This window comes from Triticum urartu, chromosome 1A, assembly GCF_056163025.1.
Source record: "Triticum urartu cultivar PI428250 chromosome 1A, HENAU_Tu73, whole genome shotgun sequence".
NCBI lineage: Eukaryota > Viridiplantae > Streptophyta > Magnoliopsida > Poales > Poaceae > Triticum > Triticum urartu.
The window spans coordinates 569,077,813-569,090,436 of record NC_141873.1 but is presented as its reverse complement, the minus strand read 5'-3'; positions in this window follow the sequence as shown (position 1 = coordinate 569,090,436).

Sequence of the window (12,624 nt, the reverse complement as noted above, 5' to 3'; positions counted from 1 at the left end):
CCCGTTCCTTGAGAAGGTTAAAACAACACTAACTTGACGAACTATCATTGTGGTTTTTGATGCGTAGGTAAGAACGGTTCTTACTCAGCCCGTAGCAGCCACGTAAAACTTGCAACAACAAAGTAGAGGACGTCTAACTGGTTTTTGCAGGGCATGTTATGATGTGATATGGTCAAGGCATGATACTATATTTTATTGTATGAGATGATCATGTTTTGTAACCGAGTTATCGACAACTGGCAGGAGTCATATGGTTGTCGCTTTATTGTATGCAATGCAATCGCCCTGTAATTGCTTTACTTTATCACTAAGTGGGAGCGATAGTCGTAGAAGCAATAGTTGGCGAGACGACAAGGATTCTACGATGGAGATCAAGGTGTCACGCCGGTGACGATGGTGATCATGACGGTGCTTCGGAGATGGAGATCACAAGCACAAAATGATGATGGCCATATCATATCACTTATATTGATTGCATGTGATGTTTATCTTTTATGCATCTTATTTTGCTTAGATCGACGGTAGCATTATAAGATGATCTCTCATTAAATTTCAAGGTATAAGTGTTCTCCCTGAGTATGCACCGCTGCGAAAGTTCTTCATGCTGAGACACCACGTGATGATCGGGTGTGATAAGCTCTACATTCACATACAACTGGTGCAAAACAGTTGCACACGCGGAATACTCAGGTTAAACTTGACGAGCCTAGCATATACAGATATGGCCTCGGAACACTGAGACCGAAAGGTCGAGCATGAATCATATAGTAGATATGATCAACATAATGATGTTCACCATTGAAACTACTCCGTCTCACGTGATGATCGGACATGGTTTAGTTGATTTGGATCACGTGATCACTTAGATGATTAGAGGGATGTCTATCTAAGTGAGACTTCTTAAGTAATATGATTAATTGAACTTAAATTTATCATGAACTTAGTACCTGATAGTATATTGCTTGTCTATGTTGTTGTAGATAGATGGCCCATGTTGTTCTTCCGTTGAATTTTAATGCGTTCCTTGAGAAAGCAAAGTTGAAAGATGATGGTAGCAATTACACGGACTGGGTCCGTAACTTAAGGATTATCCTCATTGCTGCACAGAAGAATTACATCCTGGAAGCACCTCTAGGTGCCAGACCAGCTGTAGGAGCAACACCAGATGTTATGAACGTTTGGCAGAGCAAAGCTGATGACTACTCGATAGTTTAGTGTGCCATGCTTTGCGGCTTAGAACCGGGACTTCAACGACATTTTGAACGTCATGAAGCATATGAGATGTTTCAGGAGTTGAAGTTAATATTTTAAAGCAAATGCCCGGATTGAGAGATATGAAGTCTCCAATAAGTTCTACAGCTGCAAGATGGAGGAGAATAGTTCTGTCAGTGAACATATACTCAAAATGTCTGGGTATAACAATCACTTAATTCAACTGGGAGTTAATCTTCCGGATGATAGTGTCATTGAAAGAATTCTTCAATCACTGTCACCAAGCTACAAGAGCTTCCTGATGAACTATAATATGCAAGGGATGAATAAGACAATTCCCGAGCTCTTTGCAATGCTAAAGGCTGCGGAGGTAGAAATCGAGAAACATCATCAAGTGTTGATGGTCAACAATACCACCAGTTTCAAGAAAAAAGGGCAAAGGGAAGAAGAAGGAGAACTTCAAAAAGAACAACAAACAAGTTGCTGCTCAAGAGAAGAAACCAAAGTCTGGACCTAAGCCTGAGACTGAGTGCTTCTACTGCAAGCAGACTGGTCACTGGAAGCGGAACTGCCCCAAGTATTTGGCGGATAAGAAGGATGGCAAGGTGAACAAAGGTATATGTGATATACATGTTATTGATGTGTACCTTACTAATGCTCGCAGTAGTACCTGGGTATTTGATACCGGTTATGTTGTTAATATTTGCAACTCGAAACAGGGACTACGAATTAAGCGAAGATTGGCTAAGGACGAGGTGACGATGCGCGTGGGAAATGGTTCCAAAGTTGAAGTAATCGCAGTCGGCACGCTACCTCTACATCTACCTCCGGGATTAGTTTTAGACCTAAATAATTGTTATTTGGTGCCAGCGTTGAGCATGAACATTATATCTGGATCTTGTTTGATGCGAGACGGTTATTCATTTAAATCAGAGAATAATGGTTGTTCTATTTATATGAGTAATATCTTTTATGGTCATGCACCCTTGAAGAGTGGTCTATTTTTGTTGAATCTCGATAGTAGTGATACACATATTCATAATATTGAAGCCAAAAGATGCAGAGTTGATAATGATAGTGCAACTTATTTGTGGCACTGCCGTTTAGGTCATATTGGTGTAAAGCGCATGAAGAAACTCCATACTAATGGACTTTTGGAATCACTTGATTATGAATCACTTGGTACTTGCGAGCCATGCCTCATGGGCAAGATGACTAAAACACCGTTCTCCGGTACAATGGAGAGAACAACAGATTTGTTGGAGATCATACATACTGATGTATGTGGTCCGATGAAAGTTGAGGCTCGCGGCGGGTATCGTTATTTTCTCACCTTCACAGATGATTTGAGCAGATATGGGTATATCTTCTTAATGAAACATAAATCTGGAACATTTGAAAAGTTCAAAGAATTTCAGAGTGAAGTTGTTGGGGATATAACTATTTTTGTAAGCTGCCCAGGAGGGGCCGGATTACGCAAAGAGAAGCCCATCTGAAGCCCAAGACCAAGACGTGAAGATGGCGATTCAGTAAAGGGTCTAAAGGCCCATAGGCGATTTATGGCCCACGGTGATAAACCGCCATGAGGGCGTGACTTGTATTGTAAGGTAGAAGTAACTAGTCACCGAGCCGGACACTGCTTATGAGCCGGCCGGGACTCTGTAAGCCGTAGGGCGTCGACCTGTGTATATAAGGGGACGACCCGCTGGCGGCTTAGGGTAAGAAACAACAAAGCGAGAACCGGGTATAGCGTATCTCGCTCCCTAGTGATCAAAACCTCAAGCAATTCCAACCCAACTAGACGTAGGCCTTCCTTCACCGTAAGGGGCTGAACTAGTATAAACCTCGCGTGTTCTTTGTCCCGATTAACCCCTTCAAGCTTCCTAGCTGCGATGGCTCCACGATTAAGTCCTTGCAAGAGGACATCTGCCGTGAAAATTCCACGACAGTTGGCACCCACCATGGGGCGGGCGCACGGTGGATTTGAGTTCTTGAAGGGCAGCTTCGAAGGGCTCAAGGGATACGCAGTTGGCCGGATGACCAAGAGTCATCGCGGCAAGATCTACATCGACGACGAAGGCTGGGGCCTCGACGCCGGCTCAATTGAGTACGGATACCGGGTCCCCTTTGGCGGAATTCACGTCTTCATCGGCCGGATTGGTGAGCCGGGCCCTGAGCCGGACAGCTGCACCGACCTCATCGAGACGGCTCAGCGTGTGAAACCCGCCCGAGCTCAACCCGTCGTGAAGCATGCCTTTGTGGGTTGCATCCACGAAGGTGAACTTCCTGAAGGATCTGAAGGTGATGGTGAGCCGGCCGTCCTCTCTGACGGTGATTCGTCCGCCGGCTCAACAGATTCGCTGTATCAAGTTCAGGATGGTGTGCTTGGGGGCTGTTTCGATGGCAGCACTATTCCGGACCCCTCAGAGTCGCCAAACTGGGCAGGAGTCTTCATGGCTGGTACTCAACCCGGCCAAAATTCTACGGCCTCAGCGGCGATAACGTTCAGGTTAGGAGCAGCCGGGGCAGGAGGCCCTGTGCGCTCACCGGCTCAGGTGCTGATGGATCTCATGGATAAGCTTACTGCTTTGTTAACTGTTACAGTCATCCCTGCGAACCAATCTGAGCATGAGGCAGAGGTGGCACAGGTTCGCGACGAGATCGCCCGGGCCAAGGAAATCTTAGCAGCTGAAGACGCTAGATTAGCAACAGAGCAGGCGACTTTGTACGTGCGGGCGCATCAACTTCAGGCAGAGGACTTGCAGCTCACGTTGAGCTTAAACGCATCTAATGAGGTAATGAGGAGGAGACATCAGAAAACTCAGTCCCATTTACCTCAGATTTATGATCCTTGGAATCTCTTTGCTACACCCGGGGCCGGCCCAAGTAACCCGCCAGGTGCAAATCAGTTTATGACATCCGGAGTGGGAGGCCCAGTCCAGCCTCCGGTGACGGCGCCTCTTCACGGCAATATGGCACCGCCCCATTACGTGCCAATTGAAGGAAATATGCCCTAGAGGCAATAATAAAGCTATTATTTATTTCCTTATGATCATGATAAATGTTTATTATTCATGCTAGAATTGTATTAACCGGAAACATAATACATGTGTGAATACATAGACAAACAAAGTGTCACTAGTATGCCTCTACTTGACTAGCTCGTTAATCAAAGATGGTTATGTTTCCTGACCATGAACAATGAGTTGTTATTTGATTAACGAGGTCACATCATTAGTTGAATGATCTGATTGACATGACCCATTCCATTAGCTTAGCACCCGATCGTTTAGTATGTTGCTATTGCTTTCTTCATAACTTATACATGTTCCTATGACTATGAGATTATGCAACTCCCGTTTGCCGGAGGAACACTTTGGGTGCTACCAAACGTCACAACGTAACTGGGTGATTATAAAGGAGCATTACAGTGTCTCCAAAGGTAGATGTTGGGTTGGCGTATTTCGAGATTAGGATTTGTCACTCCGATTGTCGGAGAGGTATCTCTGGGCCCTCTCGGTAATACACATCACATAAGCCTTGCAAGCATTACAACTAATATGTTAGTTGTGAGATGATGTATTACGGAACGAGTAAAGAGACTTGCCGGTAACGAGATTGAACTAGGTATTGGATACCGACGATCGAATCTCGGGCAAGTAACATACCGATGACAAAGGGAACAACGTATGTTGTTATGCGGTCTGACCGATAAAGATCTTCGTAGAATATGTAGGAGCCAATATGGGCATCCAGGTCCCGCTATTGGTTATTGACCGGAGACGTGTCTCGGTCATGTCTACATTGTTCTCGAACCCGTAGGGTCCGCACGCTTAAGGTTACGATGACAGTTATATTATGAGTTTATGCATTTTGATGTACCGAAGGTTGTTCGGAGTCCCGGATGTGATCACGGACATGACGAGGAGTCTCGAAATGGTCGAGACGTAAAGATTGATATATTGGAAGCCTATATTTGGATATCGGAAGTGTTCCGGGTGAAATCGGGATTTTACCGGGTTACCGGGAGGTTACCGGAACCCCCCGGGAGCCATATGGGCCTTCATGGGCCTTAGTGGAAAGGAGAAAGGGGCAGCCCAAGGTGGCTGCGCACCTTCCCCCTCCCCTAGTCCTATTAGGACTAGGAGAAGGTGGCCGGCCCCCCTCTCCCTCTTTCCCCCTTGGGAATCCTAGTTGGAATAGGATTGGGGGGGAGTCCTACTCCCGGAAGGAGTAGGACTCCACCTGCGCCCTCCTCCTTGGCCGGCGCCCCCTCCCCCTTGGCTCCTTTATATACTGAGGCAGAGGCACCCCAGAAACACACAAGTTGATCCACGTGATCTATTCCTTAGCCGTGTGCGGTGCCCCCTGCCACCATATTCCTCGATAATACTGTAGCGGAGTTTAGGCGAAGCCCTGCTGCTGTAGTTCATCAAGATCGTCACCACACCATCGTGCTGACGGAACTCTTCCCCGACACTTTGCTGGATCGGAGTCCGGGGATTGTCATCGAGCTGAACGTGTGCTCGAACTCGGAGGTGCCGTAGTTTCGGTGCTTGATCGGTTGGATCGTGAAAACGTACGACTACTTCCTCTACGTCGTGTCAGCGCTTCCGCAGTTGGTCTGCGTTGGGTACGTAGACATCACTCTCCCCTCTCGTTGCTATGAATCACATGATCTTGCGTGTGCGTAGGAAATTTTTTGAAATTACTACGAAACCCAACAGTGGCATCCGAGCCTAGGTTATTTATGTTGATGTTATATGCACGAGTAGAACACAAGTGAGTTGTGGACGATACAAGTCATACTGCCTACCAGCATGTCATACTTTGGTTCGGCGGTATTGTTGGACGAGACGACCCAAACCAACCTTACGCGTACGCTTACGCGAGACCGGTTCCCTCGACGTGCTTTGCACATAGATGGCTTGTGGGCGACTGTCTCTCCAACTTTAGTTGAACCAAGTATGGCTACGCCCGGTCCTTGCGAAGGTTAAAACGGAGTCTATTTGACAAATTATCGTTGTGGTTTTGATGCGTAGGTGAGATTGGTTCTTACTTAAGCCCGTAGCAGCCACGTAAAACTTGTAACAACAAAGTAGAGGACGTCTAACTTGTTTTTGCAGGGCATGTTGTGATGTGATATGGTCAAGGCATGATGCTGAATTTTATTGTATGAGATGATCATGTTTTGTAACCGAGTTATCGGCAACTGGCAGGAGCCATATGGTTGTCGCTTTATTGTATGCAATGCAATCGTGATGTAATCCTTTACTTTATTACTAAACGGTAGTGATAGTCGTGGAAGCATAAGATTGGCGAGACGACAACGATGCTACGATGGAGATCAAGGTGTCGCGCCGGTGACGATGGTGATCATGACGGTGCTTCGGAGATAGAGATCACAAGCACAAGATGATGATGGCCATATCATATCACTTAAATTGATTGCATGTGATGTTTATCTTTTTATGCATCTTATCTTGCTTTGATTGACGGTAGCATTATAAGATGATCTCTCACTAAATTATCAAGAAGTGTTCTCCCTGAGTATGCACCGTTGCCAAAGTTCGTCGTGCCCAGACACCACGTGATGATCGGGTGTGATAAGCTCTACGTCCATCTACAACGGGTGCAAGCCAGTTTTGCACAAGCAGAATACTCAGGTTAAACTTGACGAGCCTAGCATATGCAGATATGGCCTCGGAACACGGAGACCGAAAGGTCGAGCGTGAATCATATAGTAGATATGATCAACATAAACGATGTTCACCATTGAAAACTACTCCATCTCACATGATGATCGGTTATGGTTTAGTTGATTTGGATCACGTAATCACTTAGAAGATTAGAGGGATGTCTATCTAAGTGGGAGTTCTTAAAGTAATATGATTAATTGAACTTAAATTTATCATGAACTTAGTCCCTGATAGTATCTTGCTTGTTTATGTTGATTGTAGATAGATGGCTCGTGCTGTTGTTCCGTTGAATTTTAATGCGTTCCTTGAGAAAGCAAAGTTGAAAGATGATGGTAGCAATTACACGGACTGGGTCCGTAACTTGAGGATTATCCTCATTGCTGCACAGAAGAATTACGTCCTGGAAGCACCGCTGGGTGCCAGGCCTGCTGCTGGAGCAACACCAGATGTTATGAACGTCTGGCAGAGCAAAGCTGATGACTACTCGATAGTTCAGTGTGCCATGCTTTACGGCTTAGAATCGGGACTTCAACGACGTTTTGAACGTCATGGAGCATATGAGATGTTCCAGGAGTTGAAGTTAATATTTCAAGCAAATGCCCGAATTGAGAGATATGAAGTCTCCAATAAGTTCTATAGCTGCAAGATGGAGGAGAACAGTTCTGTCAGTGAGCATATACTCAAAATGTCTGGGTATAATAATCACTTGATTCAATTGGGAGTTAATCTTCCGGATGATTGCGTCATTGACAGAATTCTCCAATCACTGCCACCAAGCTACAAGAGCTTCGTGATGAACTATAATATGCAAGGGATGAACAAGACTATTCCCGAGCTCTTCGCAATGCTGAAAGCTGCGGAGGTAGAAATCAAGAAGGAGCATCAAGTGTTGATGGTTAACAAAACCACTAGTTTCAAGAAAAAGGGCAAAGGGAAGAAGAAGGGGAACTTCAAGAAGAACGGCAAGCAAGTTGCTGCTCAGGAGAAGAAACCCAAGTGTGGACCTAAGCCTGAAACTGAGTGCTTCTACTGCAAGCAGACTGGTCACTGGAAGCGGAACTGCCCCAAGTATTTGGCGGATAAGAAGGATGTCAAGGTGAACAAAGGTATATGTGATATACATGTTATTGATGTGTACCTTACTAGAGCTCGCAGTAGCACCTGGGTATTTGATACTGGTTCTGTTGCTAATATTTGCAACTCGAAACAGGGACTACGGAATAAGCGGGCACTGGTAAAGGACGAGGTGACGATGCGCGTGGGAAAACGGTTCCAAAGTCGATGTGATCGCGGTCGGCACGCTACCTCTACATCTACCTTCGGGATTAATATTAGACCTAAATAATTGTTATTTGGTGCCAGCGTTGAGCATGAACATTATATCTGGATCTTGTTTAATGCGAGACGGTTATTCATTTAAATCAGAGAATAATGGTTGTTCTATTTATATGAGTAATATCTTTTATGGTCATGCACCCTTGAAGAGTGGTCTATTTTTATTGAATCTCGATAGTAGTAATACACATATTCATAATGTTGAAGCCAAAAGATGCAGAGTTGATAATGAAAGTGCAACTTATTTGTGGCACTGTCGTTTAGGTCATATCGGTGTAAAGCGCATGAAGAAACTCCATACTGATGGACTTTTGGAACCACTTGATTATGAATCACTTGGTACTTGCGAACCGTGCCTCATGAGCAAGATGACTAAAACACCGTTCTCCGGTACTATGGAGAGAGCAACAGATTTGTTGGAAATCATACATACCGATGTATGTGGTCCGATGAATATTGAGGCTCATGGCGGATATCGTTATTTTCTCACCTTCACAGATGATTTAAGCAGATATGGATATATCTACTTAATGAAACATAAGTCTGAAACATTTGAAAAGTTCAAAGAATTTCAGAGTGAAGTTGAAAATCATCGTAACAAGAAAATAAAGTTTCTACGATCTGATCGTGGAGGAGAATATTTGAGTTACGAGTTTGGTGTACATTTGAAAAACTGTGGAATAGTTTCGCAACTCACGCCACCCGGAACACCACAGCGTAATGGTGTGTCCGAACGTTGTAATCGTACTTTACTAGATATGGTGCGATCTATGATGTCTCTTACTGATTTACCGCTATCGTTTTGGGGTTATGCTCTAGAGACGGTTGCATTCACGTTAAATAGGGCACCATCAAAATCCGTTGAGACGACGCCTTATGAACTGTGGTTTGGCAAGAAACCAAAATTGTCGTTTCTTAAAGTTTGGGGCTGCGATGCTTATGTGAAAAAGCTTCAACCTGATAAGCTCGAACCCAAATCGGAGAAATGTGTCTTCATAGGATACCCAAAGGAAACTGTTGGGTACACCTTCTATCACAGATTCGAAGGCAAGACATTCGTTGCCAAGAATGGATCCTTTCTAGAGAAGGAGTTTCTCTCAAAAGAATTGAGTGGGAGGAAATTAGAACTTGACGAGGTAACTGTACCTGTTCCCTTACTGGAAAGTAGTTCATCATAGAAAACTGTTTCAGTGACACCTACACCAGTTAGTGAGGAAGCCAATGATAATGATCATGAAACTTCAGATCAAGATACTACTGAACCTCGTAGATCAACCGGAGTAAGATCCGCGCCAGAGTGGTACGGTAATCCTGTTCTGGAAGTCATGCTACTAGATCATGATGAACCTACGAACTATGAAGAAGCGATGGTGAGCCCAGATTCCGCAAAGTGGCTTGAAGCCATGAAATCTGAGATGGGATCCATGTATGAGAACAAAGTATGGACTTTGGTTGACTTGCCCGACGATCGGCAAGCAATTGAGAATAAATGGATCTTTAAGAAGAAGACTGACGCTGATGGTAATGTTACCGTCTACAAAGCTCGACTTGTCGCAAAAGGTTTTCGGCAAGTTCAAGGGATTGACTACGATGAGACCTTCTCACCCGTAGCGTTGCTTAAGTCCGTCCGAATCTTGTTAGGGATTGCCGCATTTTATGATTATGAAATTTGGCAGATGGATGTCAAAACTGCATTCCTGAATGGATTTCTGGAAGAAGAGTTGTATATGATGCAACCGGAAGGTTTTGTCGATCCAAAGGGAGCTAACAAAGTGTGCAAGCTCCAGCGATCCATTTATGGACTGGTGCAAGCCTCTCGGAGTTGGAATAAACGTTTTGATAGTGTGATCAAAGCATTTGGTTTTATACAGACTTTCGGAGAAGCCTGTATTTACAAGAAAGTGAGTGGGAGCTCTGTAGCATTTCTGATATTATATGTGGATGACATATTGCTGATTGGAAATGATATAGAATTTCTGGATAGCATAAAGGGATACTTGAATAAAAGTTTTTCAATGAAAGACCTCGGTGAAGCTGCTTACATATTAGGCATTAAGATCTATAGAGATAGATCAAGTCGCTTAATTGGACTTTCACAAAGCACATACCTTGACAAAATTTTGAAGAAGTTCAAAATGGATCAAGCAAAGAAAGGGTTCTTGCCTGTGTTACAAGGTGTGAAGTTGAGTAAGACTCAATGCCCGACCACTGCAGAAGATAGAGAGAATATGAAAGATGTTCCCTATGCATCAGCCATAGGATCTATCATGTATGCAATGCTGTGTACCAGACCTGATGTGTGCCTTGCTATAAGTTTAGCAGGGAGGTACCAAAGTAATCCAGGAGTGGATCACTGGACAGCGGTCAAGAACATCCTGAAATACCTGAAAAGGACTAAGGATATGTTTCTCGTATATGGAGGTGACAAAGAGCTCACCGTAAAAGGTTACGTTGATGCAAGCTTTGACACTGATCCGGACGATTCTAAATCGCAAACCGGATACGTGTTTACATTAAACGGTGGAGCTGTCAGTTGGTGCAGTTCTAAACAAAGCGTCGTAGCGGGATCTACATGTGAAGCGGAGTACATAGCTGCTTCAGAAGCAGCGAACGAAGGAGTCTGGATGAAGGAGTTCATATCCGATCTAGGTGTCATACCTAATGCATCGGGTCCAATGAAAATCTTTTGTGACAATACTGGTGCAATTGCCTTGGCAAAGGAATCCGGATTTCACAAAAGGACCAAACACATCAAGAGACGCTTCAACTCCATCTGGGATCTAGTCCAGGTGGGAGACATAGAGATTTGCAAGATACATACGGATCTGAATGTTGCAGACCCGTTGACTAAGCCTCTTCCACGAGCAAAACATGATCAACACCAAGGCTCCATGGGTGTTAGAATCATTACAGTGTAATCTAGATTATTGACTCTAGTGCAAGTGGGAGACTGAAGGAAATATGCCCTAGAGGCAATAATAAAGCTATTATTTATTTCCTTATGATCATGATAAATGTTTATTATTCATGCTAGAATTGTATTAACCGGAAACATAATACATGTGTGAATACATAGACAAACAAAGTGTCACTAGTATGCCTCTACTTGACTAGTTCGTTAATCAAAGATGGTTATGTTTCCTGACCATGAACAATGAGTTGTTATTTGATTAACGAGGTCACATCATTAGTTGAATGATCTGATTGACATGACCCATTCCATTAGCTTAGCACCCGATCGTTTAGTATGTTGCTATTGCTTTCTTCATAACTTATACATGTTCCTATGACTATGAGATTATGCAACTCCTGTTTGCCGGAGGAACACTTTGGGTGCTACCAAACGTCACAACGTAACTGGGTGATTATAAAGGAGCATTACAGGTGTCTCCAAAGGTAGATGTTGGGTTGGCGTATTTCGAGATTAGGATTTGTCACTCCGATTGTCGGAGAGGTATCTCTGGGCCCTCTCGGTAATACACATCACATAAGCCTTGCAAGCATTACAACTAATATGTTAGTTGTGAGATGATGTATTGCGGAACGAGTAAAGAGACTTGCCGTAACGAGATTGAACTAGGTATTGGATACCGACGATCGAATCTCGGGCAAGTAACATACCGATGACAAAGGGAACAACGTATGTTGTTATGCGGTCTGACCGATAAAGATCTTCGTAGAATATGTAGGAGCCAATATGGGCATCCAGGTCCCGCTATTGGTTATTGACCGGAGACGTGTCTCGGTCATGTCTACATTGTTCTCGAACCCGTAGGGTCCGCACGCTTAAGGTTACGATGACAGTTATATTATGAGTTTATGCATTTTGATGTACCGAAGGTTGTTCGGAGTCCCGGATGTGATCACGGACATGACGAGGAGTCTCGAAATGGTCGAGACGTAAAGATTGATATATTGGAAGCCTATATTTGGATATCGGAAGTGTTCCGGGTGAAATCGGGATTTTACCGGGTTACCGGGAGGTTACCGGAACCCCCCGGGAGCCATATGGGCCTTCATGGGCCTTAGTGGAAAGGAGAAAGGGGCAGACCAAGGTGGCTGCGCACCTTCCCCCTCCCCTAGTCCTATTAGGACTAGGAGAAGGTGGCCGGCCCCCCTCTCCCTCTTTCCCCCCTTGGGAATCCTAGTTGGAATAGGATTGGGGGGGAGTCCTACTCCCGGAAGGAGTACGACTCCTCCTGCGCCCTCCTCCTTGGCTGGTGCCCCCTCCCCCTTGGCTCCTTTATATACTGAGGCAGAGGCACCCCAGAAACACACAAGTTGATCCACGTGATCTATTCCTTAGCCGTGTGCGGTGCCCCCTGCCACCATATTCCTCGATAATACTGTAGCGGAGTTTAGGCGAAGCCCTGCTGCT